This window comes from Lissotriton vulgaris, chromosome 4_1 (assembly GCF_964263255.1).
Source record: "Lissotriton vulgaris chromosome 4_1, aLisVul1.2, whole genome shotgun sequence".
NCBI classification, from domain to species: Eukaryota; Metazoa; Chordata; class Amphibia; order Caudata; family Salamandridae; genus Lissotriton; species Lissotriton vulgaris.
In genome coordinates, this window is record NC_141691.1 from 498,625,423 (window position 1) to 498,642,415 (window position 16,993).

A 16,993-nucleotide genomic window follows, 5' to 3' on the forward strand; every position below is an offset into this window, starting at 1 on the left:
TATGAAAATCCTTTTTTTGCGGGAGAGATCAGCTCGATTCTGCTAATCGGGTCGTTGATGAGCTAAAAAAAACACAAATGTGTCCATTAGTTAGGCCAACGGTAAGAACATCAAAAGTGGAAAAATACACTTCCGGATCTTGTAACCTGGAAATCAGAGCTCGAATCCACGTATTTGGACTAAATCTGCTTTGCAGCCCAGGACAGTTAGGGAGTTATAAATATGTAAAACTGGTAGATATTGTGCTGACCTGTACTGCGTCAATTGCACAGCTATTTTTAGCTCTGGCCTAAAGGCAGCTTTAGTGATATGTATGAAAGATTTTCTCTTCTCCGTGTGCGCTTTTACGACCAGAAGAACTGCTACAGCAAGCACCTTTCAACTACACTCGCAATGCATGGACAAAGAGAAAATACAAAGGGAAAATACAAAGAGAAAATACAAAGAGAAATGACGGACCTTCATTCCAAGATGGCCGCCAATCATTCACCGGAAAGATTATATATATATATATATATATATATATATATATATATATATATATATATATATATATACACACACACACACACAAACACACACACGCCACAGGCTTCAGAGGGGTGGGTGTGTTAGGGAGAAAGGCATCTCCCTTTATACCAGGGAAGTCATGGTCGGACCCATTGGGGAGATATGTTACCTTGAGTGGGCAGTGGGAGGGAATGACCATTGACGGACCCATTGGGAAGATATGTTACCTTGAGTGGGCAGTGGGAGGGAATGACCATTGACCTCTTCTAGGTATACGCCCCGCCCAGACTGCAAACCCCCCTCATTGGATGTGTTGGGCCTGCTGCTTCTGGAACTCCCACAGGAAAGTGGATTATGGGGAATGACATGAACGATGTACTTTTGGTGGAACAGGACGTTCTGGGAGGGGTGTCCTCAGGGAAGAGTGACGGGGGTCTAAGTGATTTTCTCTCCTCTGTGGAATTAGGCGATATTTGGCGTGGGAATGTTAGACAATATGCTCACATGCCGTAGCACATGGGGGCCTTGTGTGGCTAGACTATTTGATCACACAGACTCAGTTTGTGGGACAATTCAAGGAAGCATACAGCCTGTAGGATATCAGATCCCTCCCCCATAGAGGCCACTCTAGAGGGGTCCTTGAGGGAACATGTTTTTCCCCCAAAGGATTGACACATGGTACCTTAGAAACCCACACTTTGGGTGCAGTGTTCAGGACTGCACTGATCACTTCTTCACAGAAAACACGGGGTTGGTGGACTAAGGATTGATACTTTGAGAGGCTTTCAAGACAGTACTTAGGAGTCACGTTCAGGCCTTGATAGGGGCCCCCAAAAAAAGAATGAGTATTGAAATGCAAGACTCTGGACAGAGAGGGATTCTAGAATTGGAAGCCCAGACAGGAGGGGAGAAGAAAAACCCAGGGAGGTAACCCGTCACCTTTGCCTACGAGAACAAGGGCACAAAGAGCTTTTGGAGGATGGCGCCAGGGCACTAGCAAGGGCAACTAGATATAGAATATCTGAGATGGGGGTAAAGGCCAGCAAACATCTGGCATGGCTGGATAAGCAGGAGACCTCAAGAGGATGGGTCTGGAGATACTAGATGACCTAGGAATGGCACGTATGACGGGGCATGAGATTGCAGAGGCCTTTGTTTCCCACTATGAAAGGCAGTATACATCCACCTCCGGGTATGCCAAGCCAGACTGTCAAATTTCATAGAGATATTAACATACCAGATTTGACTACTGAGGAAAGAGATGGATTGGAAGGCGATTTGATGGTGGAGGAGATTACCATGGCGGCCCTAGCTAAACAATCAGGGAAAGCAGCAGGGCCGAATGGGGTGCCCCCCCAAACTTTTTAAATTCTTACTGGATAAAATGACCCCACACCTTCTCACTATGTTTCAAGAGGCAAATCAGGAGGTGGTTTTACCAAAAGACTAGTGCTTGGCATTGATCTAGTGATACCCAAGGAGGCTAAGTCTCTGTTGAGCTGTGGGTCGTACAGACCAATATCTCTCCTGAATTTCGAGGTCAAGGTCCTGACGGAGATACTTGCCATGTGCCTGAGGACGGTGATTCGCTCACTAGTACACCCAGATCAAATCGGGCTTCATACCGCACAGGATCAATCTGCGCAGGTTGTTTGTGGTCCTGCATGTCTTCGGCTCTCCTGTCCCTGGATGCCAGGATGTCTTTTGATAGTGTGGAATGCAACTACTAGCAGGCAGTCATGGCGCGCAAGGGGATTGGACCGAAATGTATTGCTTGGGTAAAGTTGTTGTATGAGCAGCCGTTGGCGAGAGTGCGTGCCAATGCAACTGTGACCCGCAAGTTCACCCTGCACAAGACAAGAGTACCCGCTATCCGCGATTCTGTTTGCTCGGGTGCCGGAGCCACTGGTGGCATGGGTTCGTCAGGACTCGCTGATATGCGGACTCTCAGTAGGTGACGAGTGGGATGAGCGCATTTCCATATATGCCGACTTTATTACATATTCAACGCCACAGGAAGTCCATTGACAGAATATTGCAAATCTTCTGTATATTCGGGGACTAATCGTATTAACTGGGAAAAGTCCCTGTTTTCATTTGCAAGGGAATCCCTAACCTGATATCAAGGTGCATGGTTGCACTGAATTTGAAAGGGTTAAAATATTTAGAGATCAATATTATAAGGCACCCTCAGAGATTTTACAAAAGAAACCTACTGCCCTAACTGGACAGATTTAAAGGAGACGCCCAGCATTCGAGGACGTTGCCTTTAACGATACAGGCCATATTTAAAACGATGACACTTCTTCGCCTACTCTATGTCCTGCAAAATACTCCATATCCGATTTCATCATCGTTCTTCCAAATGAATGAGGGAGAGCTGTGATACCTCCTATCGACACAGGAGCAGCACGTATAGCCTTGCATAAATTGCAGAGGGGTTTTTATGATGGGGACTGGAGGTTCCAGAGGTAAGGTTGTATTACTGGGCTGCTCAGTTGGTTATGGTGAATGACTGGGTGTTTGGGGACAGGAAGGGGCCACAGACCCAAGATCAGACCCAGGCCTCTCTATTGGAGGATAGACTCCTGACAGACCCCTTGGAGGAGAAGGCAATATCATTAATATACAAAACACTAGTAAATATTGTGCCAGACCCTTTAGGGCCATTGAGAGGCGCGTGGGTGGGAGATGTCGGTCCGATAGAAGTTAAGCCTGCCTGCTATGTGCCATAACTACCAGGGCTTGAGCTTACAGAAGCTTTTAACTGGACCTAACAAGATATTGACCTTATTACTTGTGACGGACCACAATCCACCTCCATCATTAATTCACTTTCTCACAGTAACAATAATGTAAAAGCAAAAAACACTGGCAATGAAGGGAACCACCTTGTGAGTGGATATGAAAGAGCAAAATGCAGTTACTTAAAGGCTGACCCACTGCCCATGCTGCATGCCGTATTGGGAAGCAGTAAAAGGTTAATGACACAACAACACACCAATGGATGACGAGGGATGGCTGAAAGCCCCTTGAACTACGTATAATATACATATTTTTATTGTAGTAAAATCAAAAAGGTATTGGCTAACGCAGATCCAAAGGAATCTAACACTACCACAAAACCATCCAAGTGTAAATTAAAATGAATTTTAATTGCACTACTGCCTAAGTCCAGGTAACTGAATGTCAATCAGATCAGCTTACTCTCTAATCTCCATTTCTCTAATGGAAATATTACCAACAGTTAAAACCCAGGCTAAACAAATATGGAAAGATATAGTCTTGTTTTTTTGGTTGACATAGGGCAGTTACAACTCTGGTTTAAAAAGAGGATGTCCAGTCCTATTCTCGGATCATAGCTACTGGGTCTCACACATCACAGTGTAACTTTCAACAAATGGTGTACTTGATCATAGACTATTGAAACCTCGGGCACTCCCAAACCATGCAAGATATAATATTGCTTCAATATTTTCAGAAGCATCAGCCATATTTAGTAACTAGAATGCCTGACTAAATTACTTGTTAGAAATATAATGTAAGTCCTATACATGCGTGCTTCCTTTTCTACCTGGCCTTATGAAACTGTGAAAACGATTTATCAAAGCCCAGTGTTGGAGCTGCCCTATAGCAACACTAGTTATCACCAAAACTCTTGCTACAGGGCTTAATACACACACCAGGTTAGAAGAAACAGAAGCTATATATATATATATCTTACTACAAAATGTTAGTGGCACTTAACCTGTGATAGCGGCTTTTCACCTGTTTCCTAATGCATTTTCATGCCGCGGGACATTATGACACATGCAAGGTGGTTTTTGAAAGCCACAGGGGAAAAAGGCAGAACTATTTCTGGAAAACCAGTGGCGAGTACGTATTTTATTGAAAGGGACTACGTCAATTCCCTGGGGCTTAGTATTTAACACAGCGAGGAAATGGCCATGCTTCCTCTGGTATACAATTCAGGTATAATTTCCAGAGCACTCTAAAGGATAGTTTTCTGGCAAGAAGAACTTAAATAAAATAATGCAAATAAACCTGACGCAATCCGCGCATGGCAAGGATGTTTACACGAAAGCTTTTTTAACTCCCACTGCTCAGTCTTTATGCATGTCAGCTGGCGCTAAATTCTAGCAACGTCATTTTGACGTAAATATACACAGGAGGTGCATTGAGAAATAAAATGTTAGCTTCTATTTTTAGGCTAAGGTAAGCAAACATGTCAGAAACCGAACAGTATTCTATATTAAAATGCAAGCTTGGACTGTCGTAACATTTCCAATGACATTTGTAACGGCAAAGAAAATCCTACCAGATTTTTTTAAAACGACTCCACAGTATTCTGATAAACGAGAATTATAGACTGGTTGATTGTAAAAAATAATATTTTAAGTGCTTTATGACTTTTTCGACCCGGATATAAATTTGGGATTCTATATCGAAGATTATGCCTTATTTCTCCACTTTATTAAACAGCAGCGAAGAAACGAATAAAATACGTTTCCCATGGAACAGTGGAAAAAGCACTAGAAAAGAACAACACGGTGACAACCAATCACAACAAGAGTCTCAGTGTCCAATAAGGAGTCAGGTAGTCCAACAAAGTCCTCTGTCATGATCCCCTCTTCCTCTTTCTTCGCTGCTCAGCAGCCTTAGATAAGTGCTCCTCAGTTTTTTTGTCTAGCACTTGGTTTTGATGTACTAGATTGATTCCAATGTGCATCCATTGTTTTATTTAGCGTTATGTCATTGAGACTGTGCTTGAAATAATTCCAAAGTGTATTTTCATTAGTGTCGCGCTATTCTCTACTCCCGTTGATTTCCGTCTTTATTTAGGGGTTCTAAAGGATGTTGCCCGCAGGTTCCTTGTCGACTGTGGCGGTGCGAGTTCTCTTGCTGCGTGTTCTGTTTGACGCCGCAGGCACAGGGGGCCGTTCACCCGTCCCTACGCGTCTTCGGCTGGCTGGCTCCTAGGGCCTACCGCTGATAGGGAGACTGGCTTGGACGCAACGCGGTGTTTGAAGTTTCCTCAGGGATTCAAACACCGCGCACACGTCAGCCATTACCAGGAGCCCTGGTCTAAGACTGAACGCCCTGTTGGGGATCCGTACACGGCAATAAAAAAGTGTGCGTTTTGCCGTTTTTCAATGCTAACGCTCAGAGTCCTGCTTTCAGGTACTGGGGAAGGATTTTGAGTCCTGTACTGTTTTTTATATTGCGCCTCGTTAGTAGAGGTTTCGTACTGGCCTGATAAGGCCTACTTTGGGGGACAAGCTCCAGACCAGTGGAGACCCCTAAGTGTGGGGGTCACGAGTATTGTTTGTATTCTACCTTATGCCAGCACTAGTCACAGGGCAGACCCCCCCATACTAATCTGCGGTCTCTGCCGCCCAAACACGCAGGCTGACACCCAGCCTTATTGATTGTGCCATTGTGGTCTCTATTTCTTTCCACCCCCCAGCCACACTATCGCTACCATTATGGAGTACTATGATGATTACTCTGAGGAGGCTGACCCCCTCGCAGACTTACCCTGGGGTGATGCCTTTTACGAGGCAGTGAATTCATCTATCTACCAAGCAGTAGACCAAGCTATTTCCCACTTGGAAAATAGACTGTCCCAGCAAATTAACCAGGCGTCTTCGCGCCTTGACCAATGCTTAGCGGTGGGGCCCTCCACTTCCACCCCTGATCCATCTGGCCCTCCGCCAGCAAAACGCTCCTGGCAACCCGGAGTAGATACTGACGCTTTCGAGCGCCTGCGCCAAGCGTTTGTGGCTAGTCAGAAGGCGCCCACCGCAGGCACCCTCACTCCACCTGATCCAACCCCCCAGACTACCGACCAAGACGCAGATGGCGACCCAGATTCCCCAGGCCCTTCAAGACCCTGGCTCCCCTCACATTCATGTTCCGCGCCTCAGCTTACTGCTGATATGTTAAACCTGAATGACATTGTCCACCCACGATCCTCGAAGTGGGCCCCGGCGGAAAAGGTTGCGGCATATGTGGCAGAACATATTCGCCGCCCCCTGGAAAAGGAGGCTCGCAACTGTTTGCGGGCGGAGTGCCTGCGACCTTCTCTAGAAGGGAAGGTGGCCATGACCCCGGAGATCGATGCCTGCATGTCCACCTTTCTCCAGAAATTCATTTGTGACCCAAAAAAGGGCATTGACAGATACTGAAGGGCCTGCCAGGTTAAGCTCTTAGAAGCTTTGGGCCCAGTCACCAAAATCCTGGATAAGGCAGAGGAGGCCAAAGAATCTGGATCTATCATCTCCCCAGAGGCCCTTTCCAACTGGGAGCAGAGAGTGATTGTTTTTTTAGGAAATGCAAATTGTGCCCTCAATACAGAGCGCCGTAGGTCACTTCTTATAAAGATAGATCTCAAGCCGAGGGACCTATCTGATTCAGAGGCCAGGGCAGTAGCACAGGGCGGATTGTTCGGAGAGCCTTTCGTGAAGGAACTTGGCAAATTCGTCAACACCTTCACGTCTTTGAACAGGGCCCAATCCACGATAAAAAAGGGTTTTCCCCATGTTTTTCGTGGGGCCGGCCGAGGCAGGGGTCGCTCCACCGGTTGACAATATCCCCAGGTCAACCAGTGCAATCAGAAAGGCTCCGGGCAATACCAGGACCTGTCCCGTTTTGGGAATTTCTACCCCACTCGAGGTCGGCGTGGGTAAGGAAGAGGATTCCGTGGAGGTTCTTCCGCCTCTAACTCAGGTGAGCATTCAACCTTCTTCCCTGTTAAGCCTAGGGGGGCGGCTGGCAGGTTGTTATCAGGCTTGGTTGTCTCTAACGCAGGATGCGTGGGTGCTCCAAACGATACAAGGGTTTCATGGGACATCCGATTCACAAGTCCAGACCCCGGCCTATCCAGTTTTCGGAACAGGACGCAGACTTGGTGGACGAGTAAGTTGCCTCCCTCCTCCGCAAAGGCACGGTCTCCCTTTCTTCCTTGCACCCCCGGGGGTTTTTAAGCAATCTCTTCTTGGTGGACAAGACGGATGGGGGCAAACGTATTGTTATCAACCTCAGGGAGTTCAACGAATGACTGGTCTATCGCTATTTCAAAATTTCACTGCCTTCTAGATATTTTGCGTCCTCACCACTGGATGGTCTGCTTGGACCTCAGGGACTCATATCTCGTGATCCTGATCTTTGCTCCTCAATGGCGTTTCCTTCAGTTCGCCTGACGAGACCACATCTACGAGTTCACCACCCTTCCGTTCGGCCTCTCCTCGGCTCCTCGGTGCTTTACCAAGGCCCTCAAGCCTGCGGTGGAGTTTCTACGGGCTCAGGGAATCAGGAGGATTGTCTACTTGGACGACCTGCTTTTGATGGTGTCCTGCCCTTGTCAGCTGATCTCTCAGCTTCAAGTGACTGTTTCGCTTCTTCAGGACTTGGGCTTTGTGATAAACGAGAAAAAATCTTCACTGCAACCTGCCCAGTCGCTTACATTTTTGGGGTTCGTGATCGACTCCACAACATCTACACACAGTCTTCCCTCCAGAAAAATCGCGAAAATTCGACACGCTCAGGCGTGTCCTGTCACAACACCGGGTGTCCCTGCGCCAACTGGCCCGAGTTGTGGGCCTTTTGTCAGCTTCGATTCAGGCCATTTGTCCGGGCACGCTGCATTACAGGGCCCTTCAACGCCTCAAGGTGTTCTTTCTTCAGAAAGGGTTCACGTTTTCCCACAAAGTCCCTTTGTCTTCAGAGGTGAGAGCCGAGATCCAATGGTGGTTGGACCACATGGAGGCCTGAAATGGCCGAGCGATCTTCGGTTCAGCTCCAGATCTGGTGATCGAATCAGAAGCCAGCAGACAAGGTTGGGGTGCCAGATGCGGGGATATGGCTACAGGTGGCTTATGGTCTCCAGAAGAACAAAAATTGCATATCAATAGTTTAGAGCTCCTGGCGGGCTCCTTTGCAGTACGTTGCTGGACGAGAGAGTCTGTACGGTCCTGCGTCCTTTTGGAGACGGACAATGTCTCCACCGTCCGTTATGTGAACCACCTCGGAGGCACACGGTCGAAGGCCCGGTCAGACCTGGCGGCGAGCTTTTGGCACTATTGCCTGGACAGTCAGATCTCCGACACGGCGGAGTATCTGTCGGGCAGACACAACTCTGAAGCAGATTTCCAATCCCATCACTTCAGTGATTCGAGTCTTTGGAAACTGGACCAGTCTTTGCACGGCTGAACGATCATTGTTTTTTTTTTTGGGTGGACCGGTTTGCTTCCAGGCTCGATCACCAGACCCCTCGATTTTTCAGTTGGAGACCGGATCCCTTGGCGATTGCCACGGAGGCCTTCCTGCAGGCCTGGAGTCTGGAGCAGGGATATGCGTTCCCTCCTTTCGCAATGATCACGCGGACTTCGGCGCAAGTCCGGAGACAGGAGGTGGACCTGGTGTTGGTCACCACTCTGTGGAGGTCTCAAGTCTGGTTTCCGGTTCTTCTGAAACTTTCTTGGGATTTTCCAATCCTACTCCCCCACTTTCCGACTCTCCTCACGAATCCTGACGGGCTTCCTTATCCTCTGGTGGAGATGGGATCGCTATTTCTCATGGCGTGGCGGATTTCCGGGGCCGTTGGGAGGCTCCAGGTCTTTCGGAAGCGGCTGAGAGCCTCATCTCCAAGGCTTGGGCAGGCAGTACCGCCAAGAGGTAAAATTCGGCATGGGGAAAATGGTCCCATTGGTGTATGCGAAGGGGTTTCGATCCCCTGGGCACAGACGTTGTTCACATCGTGAATTTTTTTAGTGCAGCTCACTTCGGACGGGCTTGCATACCGCACTATCAACACATTCAGGTCTGCCATCTCTTCCGGTCATGTCCCGGTTCAAGGATGCCCCGTTGGGGAACATCCTTTGGTTTGCAGGCTTATGAGAGGTATTGGCCTGTCCTTACCTCCGGAACCGCGTTATTCAGTGCTTTGGGACGTTAATCCGGTTCTTAATCTGTTTTTGTCCTGGCAGCCTAACAGGTTTCTTTCCAGGAAAGAACCCTCAGCGAAGTTGGCCATGCTTCTCTGTTTGGTTTCTTGCAGACGGGTTTCAGATGTCCGAGCGTTGGACTTATCCGGAAGGATGTTTACTCCAAAGGGTGTGACTTTCACTCTTCTCAGGTGCACCAAATGACATACTAGAGTTATCTCCTGCCCGGAGTTACCAGATTCTCCCAAGTTGTGCGTTGTGAGGTGTCTCAAAGCCTATGAGGAAATGACAGAAGACATTCGCCCCCCCGGAGAGCTTCAGCTTCTTATTGCGCTCCAGAAACCCTTTAAGGTGGTTTCCTCCCCCACCATCGCAAGATGGGTCAGGTGGGTAATGCAATAGGCAGGCATTAGCCTTCGCCACTTCGGGGGCATTCAGCACGGGGAGGGATGGCCTCTAAAGCTTTTGGCCTGAGAGCCAGGCTGGAGGATATCCTCAACGCAGCTGACTGGTCGTCAGATTCTACCTTCAAAAGGTTTTACTTTAAGCCACTATTGAATATGGCTCAGCTGGTGGTGGACAAGCCTTGAACAAGCATAATACTCACATTCAGTCCTGACATAGAATGAAAAATTTCCTAGGTAACGTAACGGAAAGTTGCAATTCTATTAAGGACTCGGAGGCGAGGATTATCCCGCCCAGCGTTCCTGGAGGAAACCCCTCCCTGTATTGCAGTAAGTAATGGACTTTGAGTTAATCGTTATGCTTTGTTGTATGCAATAACGTTTTCTTTAGCTCCTTACAGGGTCAACAGTGACTTCTGTATAGTAATTTGTTCTCCGTTTCAGGGACTGATTCCCAAAAGCAAGATATCTGAGGTGTCATGGTAGACTGCTTTCGCGCTCAGAAAGAGGAAGAGGGGATCATGACAGAGGACTTTGTTGGACTACCTGACTCCTATTGGACACGGAGACTCTTGTTGTGATTGGTTGTTACCGTGTTGTTCTTTTCTACTGCTTTTCCCATATTCCATTGGAAGCGTAGTTTGTGTCTTCGCAGATGTTTATTAAAGTGGAGAAAGAAGGCATAATCCTCGCCTCCGAGTCCTTAATGGAATAGAAACTTTCCGTTACGTTAGCTAGGAAATTTTTCATTTATTTACACATGTTACAAATATATTGGGAAGAGTAGTCCTGGCAGATTTACAAGAATAAAATTGCAAAATATTCCAGTCATTTGCTACAGTGCATCCACAATGTTATGTAGCTTAGTGGGGTACACTTTTCTTTGATGGCAAAGCAAGCATGTTTAAGGATTAGAATACACCCTGAATGTAATTTTCTCTGTTGTAGTCTAGACCTGTTGTAGATATGTAATCAGTACAAAATGCAACGGCAAAGGCCAAGGTCTGGCTTTTTGTTCGCAGAAGTGTGTGGTAACAAGTTAGCAACTTCAGTTCAAGTAAGAAAATCCAATGATGAACACGTTTGGCTACAAAAATATGGAAGTGATTACGGCGCCTTTACTAAACGCTAAACTGTTGTCCCAGAGAGGGTCATGAAAAGGAGTCAGAAGATCAAGTTTGCATTGCAAGTGAGGGACTTAAACGGCATACAGAGCGACGTACTGTGTAGTAGATACTTGAAAGTGCATCTTTAAAAAAACGCCTCTGCGTATGCATTTCTTAATTTTGTGATCTAAGAAAAGCTATAAACCAAACAACATATTTTTATGGCATAATAAATAAAAAAAAGAATGCTCACGGGAGATCAGAGAATTGCATTGTATCCTTAAAAGTAAAGGAATCCAAAAAGTAAACAAAAAAACCTATAAATCAGAAATAAAACATTTTGGCATGTCAGCAAAGTAAATCTAGTAATGAAAACAGACTGGATTTAACGTCACATCTGAAGTCTAACAATAGGACTACTTAATGCCCTTAGGGAGAAAGTAACGCCCCTCGAATCGACACAGCATTAACGGGCAGCTCATGACATATGACAAAGCAAGAAAAACACATAAAAGCAAGTGACTGGGCAGGGCTGACCTAAAACCCGCTATCGTTGTGTACTTGTTCAAATTGTACTTTTCAAAAGAACGTATAATATAGGATACACAGTTTAAAAACAGTTTATTAAAAAGAAGGTAGCAAACCTGTTATTTAGGGTGCTTAGGAATAGTGGAATAAGCGTGATGTGTGAAATATATTTCCTTAAGTGGCGCCAGCAGTTCAGTTATTGTTAGGTAGAACTTTCCATTGAAAAGTTGTTTATTAGGTGGAGCCTCCCAGACAGCGAAAGCTGGTTACCTACAAAAGACCCACTGTCAGATTACAAGAATTTACAGTGGGCTAAAAGCCTGTCCATTGCTTACAATTTGCTTGTCTGGTCCACATTGTGTTTGTACCTCAATTGGGGCATAGTGTCTGCCCCGTTGTTAACAAACATTCCTGTGTCCAACAGTCGTATCATTCATAAAAAAGGTCAACCCAGCCGTAGATCACATTTCATGGACTGTTATAGGGGTCTTTCCAGGACCTCTGAATCAATCCAGTAAAATTACTGCCCCTACCAAAGACGTTAAATCCTGTACCTGCAACTGCAGCGGGTTCTTATAAGCATTCTCTATAAACCCAACTGTGACTGGGGCTCTTGAGAACGTCATTTGCCTAAGACCTTGTAAATTGCTAGAGATCATGGGCAGCAATAAGAGTTTTTCTTTATTGGCTATCCAATATTAAATATGATTTTACTACCATAAAGTTAAAAGAAATCTCAAATACAATGCAGACTCCTTGCTGTAAACATATTTTGACCACCCTGAATACTAAGCAAGTTTGCGATTCTAAAATAATCAAGTGCTCTACAAAATGGATATATGCAGACAAAAGTGGTAGATGAGGCAAGTTCATAGGAGAATCTTTATGAAATCATCTATTCTGATTAGTACAATGAATAATAAGCATACAGGAGATCAAAGTAGGTCATACAAGCTCAAAGAAGTTCAGATTTTATGGCAAGACCGGAGGCTAATTTTATGCAATCCTCTTTATTGCACCACCCACAGCAGCATCCTCAAAGAACAAAAAACACAACAAAAGTTCTTTAGTACATTAACAAAGAGCCAGAACCTCCATGACTCTTCCTTCTTTTTTGCTGCTGCCCATAAGAGAAGTCATCTATTTTAGTTTCTCTTAAAATATAATATTGATGATATATTGTTTGAGTCATTGGATAGTTTAAATGTTGAGAACGTATGATTGATTTGAATGTTTAAATATTATATATTGGAAATGTTAGTTTTAAGTTTAAGATTTTAGGGATGATTTCAATATATTGATGATTCATTTATCGCAAGGTGTTGCGAGAGTATTTTGAGAATAAGCTATAGAAGAATACTTGGTTGGGTATTAATCAGTTCCGGAGTTGTGCGAGGTGCGAGGGGGTTTAAGGAGACAGTTAATTAGAAGTGCGTCCGTAGAGCAAAGCACAGGTTTCTTGGTCTAGGTTTCGGAAGGAAAATGCTTACTTTTGATAGGAGCGTATAAGCTTTTGAAGTTTGGTTCTGGGTTTGGAAGTAGCGAGTTGAAGTTTTTTCTATGAAAACAATATTATTCCGTTTAACGGACTCTTACCGGTTTTTGTTAAACGTAAGAGGATTCCAAAGCAGAGCGGTCTGGCAACCAGTGTTATGCGCGAGATCTTGCGCGTGCATATCTCGTGGTTTACGCATGCATGGAGGAATTGTTTAATGGAAAATAGAGTAGGACTGTGTTTTTGCGCATGCTATCGCGTGTCGGACTAGGTAGATGCGCGTGCATTCGCGCGTCACCTACGGATGCGTGATGAATCAGCGTTTCTCAGTGAAACTGATGAGGAAACACGGAGAGAGAGACAGCGTTTTTTTATGAGGAGAATATAAGGTTGTTTATTGAGTGAAGGAAAGGCAGAATTGAGAGTTGTTTATTTTTTAAATTTATTTTGGTTTTGATTTGAATAAGTGTATTTAGTTAGTTAGTGATTTAAAGGCATAAGGTATGTCAGAAGTAAATGCTTTAACTCCGGGAGAGTTAAGAATGGAGGAGAGAATTAAGTTAATGTTATCAAAATTTGCATGTGACTTAGATTCAAGAATGGATAAGAAATTTGAGGAATTCAAAAGGAGTAGTGGTCTTTCATCTCAAGAGGAACATTTTAGGTCAGCTGCTGATGCACCAATCTTGGGGAAGAAAGGTGGAAAAGTAAGTAGGAAGAGAAAGTATGTTGAATCTGATGGGTTGAGATGTAAAAATGCAAAAACTGCATACCCAGACTCAGGATTTTCGCGAAAACGTGCAAAACAAGCGGGTGTCGAGGACACGCATGGTGACCTAGAAAGAGGTCAAGGTGGTAGAAGGCATATTACAGTGTTATGTGATGAGTCTTCGGGTAGTGCAGAAATAGAGATAAGTTGTTCGTCTGAATTTGGCTTAGATGATGAATTTGTGGATAAAAATAAAAGTAATGATGCAAAGACAAAAGAGTAGTCTGAAGAGAGTGCTGGGGTCATGGATCCTTCAGGGGAGTCTATGTTTGATCCTATGATGATAAAGCACCCGTTATCACCTGAATGGAGCCCAGCTCCACATGTTGCAGAGTATGTCCAGATGTGGCTTAGAAAGCAAATACCAAAGGACATGAGGTTGAGGCTTCATTCAGTGTGACCTAGGCCAAGTCTTGCAAATAAGGTTGCTTTGAGTTAGATGCAAAAATAATTGCATTTGTAGCAAAAGGAGGCAAAGATCCAAAGAAGGGATTGGATAAAGAGTTAAACAAGTGTCAGGATAGATTGCTTGACTTAACAGGGCTATTAACGAAAATATTTGATATGGCTGAGGAGGCCTATGTGGACTAAAAAGATCTGGACATAGATGAATTAAGAGAATGGATTCAGAGGGCGGGGTGTTTGTTAGGAATTGCGAACACCGCAATTTCAGTTGAGAGAAGGAAGAGTATGCTTTTAAAAATTGATCTAAAGTTGGCGGAATTAGCCAATGAGAGTGGATCTGATGCAAATGGAATGCTTTTTGGTAAGGATTTTATAAAAGAAATGAGAAAATATGTGGGTGCTTTCAGTTCTTTGGAGAAGTCTCAGAGGGGTATTAAGAAGGTTTTTGACCGTCTGGTTTTCGGAAGGGCCGGGAGAAGTAGAGGTAGTTTTCCAAGCCGTGATCAAGGAATCACAAGGGCCTCTTTTGCGAGGGGATTTAGAAATTACACCTATCAGCAACAATCTGGATATCAAACAGGAGGTTTCTATTCTCAAACGAAGAGAGGAAATTCCAGGGGCATTTGAAGAACAAGAAGGTCAGGTAAGACAAGACCTTTTTGTTACCCAAGTAAAGTTAGGCGGCAGACTTGCCCAATTTTACAACAATTGGCGTATGTTAACAAGGGATCCTTGGGTGTTGCAGACGGTTTTAGGTTATCGGATAGACTTCGCAGAAGAACCAGTACAGTTTTGCTCTCCACCAATGATAAAATTCAACTTGGAGCTTTCAGGGTTGGTATAAAAAGTAGTAAAGGAGGTGTTAGTAAAAGGAGTGATTGTGGAGGAATTGGAAACGTGTGCTGGGTTCATAAGCAACATTTTCTTGGTAGAAAGGGAAGGGTATGATACCAGTGATAAATTTGAAGGGTCTGAACGACTGGGTAGAGTACCATCATTTCAAGATGGAGGGTTTGCATATGTTGAGAGATATACTTCAGACAGGGGATTGGATGACTCGTCTGGATTGGAAGGACGCATACCTAACAATTCCGATATGGTTAGAGCACCAGAAGTTTCTGAGATTCAGATGGGGAGGAAAGTTATGGAAGTTTGTTTGCCTCCCCTTCGGACTTTCTTCGGCACAATGGTGTTTAACAAAGATGCTTCGTCCTGTGGTAGCATTTTTGAGAGAAAGAGGAATTCGTGTAATAATCTATTTAGACAATATATTGATTATGGACCAGGAGAAGAAGAGAGTAGAAGAATACACAAAGTTAGCTGTGAACCTTTTGGAAAGTCTAGGTTTTATTGTGAACAGAGAGAAGTCCTGTTTAACCCAGAGTCAAGAAACACAGTTTAGGCTTCATGATAGGCACTATTCAAGGTCAGTTGAGGTTACCGTTGGACAAGATAAAGAAAATTAGGAAGGAAATTCGAAGGGTTTTGTCTATGAATGTTATATCTTTGAGGATGTTAGCGAGAATTGTAGGTCTTTTATCTTCAACAATACAAGCTATTTTTCCAGGACCTTTAAATTATCGTGCTCTTCAGAGATTGAAGTGCAGTCATTTAAGGAATGGTATGAAATATTCTCAGGAGATTACTCTTACTGGAGAGGCAAGATCAGAACTAAATTGGTGGCTGAAGAATATGGAGGCAGGGAATGGGAAAGCAATTTTCAGAGTAAATCCGGAATTGATAATAGAGTCGGATGCAAGTTCATCTGGTTGGGGGGCACGATGTGGTGCAATTTCAACAGGAGGAATGTGGACTGCAGAGGAGAGTCAAATGCACATACATTTTTTCGGAGTTGTTGGCAGGTTCTTTTGCAATAAAGAGCTTTACCAAAAACAAGGCCAAATGTTCTGTTTTGCGGAGGATGGACAATGTTTCAGTGGTGAGATATGTGAACAAGTTGGGGGCTCCGAGATCAAGGGATCTGGAGAGAGTTTTTTGGGATTATTGTCTGGATCAGAAGATAATGGTCCAGGCGCAGTATATTCCAGGTCAGAAATGTTTTCACGCAGATTGGTGTTCCAGGAATCAGACAGATTCAAGCAATTGGATGGTGGAGAGGTCAGTGTTTTAGAGGATAATGGAGTTGTGGGGTCCTTGCTATGTGGATCTGTTTGCAAACAGATGGAACACTCAGTTGGAGAAGTTTTTCAGTTGGCGTCCAGACCCGGAATCAGCTGGGATAGATGCTTTCAGACAGGATTGGAGGGGTCTTCGAGCGTAAGCATTTCCACCTTTTGTGTTGATAACCAGGGTGACATTGCTAGTACGCAGGTGGAAGGAGACAATAGTCTTAATAACGCCCCTTTGGAAATCTCAGGTTTGGTATCCCATCCTATTAGAAATGTCGGTAGATTGTCCAATCCCACTTCCATTTTTTCTGGGGATTCTGAGAGGGGCTTTAGGAGAGTTTCACAAGTTGTCAACTTCAGATCAGTTGAGTCTGATGGCATGGAGAATTTCAAGAGACTCTGGGAAATGCCAGGACTTTCGAATTAGGCTTCTCAACTTATTAGAGAATCATGGGCACCAGAAACAAGGAAGATGTATAGATTGGCATGGCAGAAATGGTTACGCTGGTGTGTGGAGAGGGATTATGATCCCGTTTCAGTGGAAGTACTCTATGTGGTAAACTATTTGCCATCTTTGTTTGCTTCAGGTTTAGCTTATAGGACCATCAGCTATTGCTGCTGGTCATGAATTGGTTAATGGAGTATCTGTTGGACAAAGTCATTTGGTAAGGAGATTGATGAAGAGTATAAAAGTTTCCAAGC

General features: G+C 44.6%; 1 protein-coding gene and 1 pseudogene across 2 annotated transcripts in view; one reads left to right on the plus strand and one right to left on the minus strand.

The window, feature by feature from the left end:
• NUP62CL (nucleoporin 62 C-terminal like) overlaps positions 1-16,993 on the minus strand; it is a 325,577-nt gene that overhangs the window by 143,670 nt on the left and 164,914 nt on the right. The window lies entirely within an intron of this gene.
• On the plus strand, positions 13,492-14,789 carry LOC147718889 (uncharacterized; annotated as a pseudogene).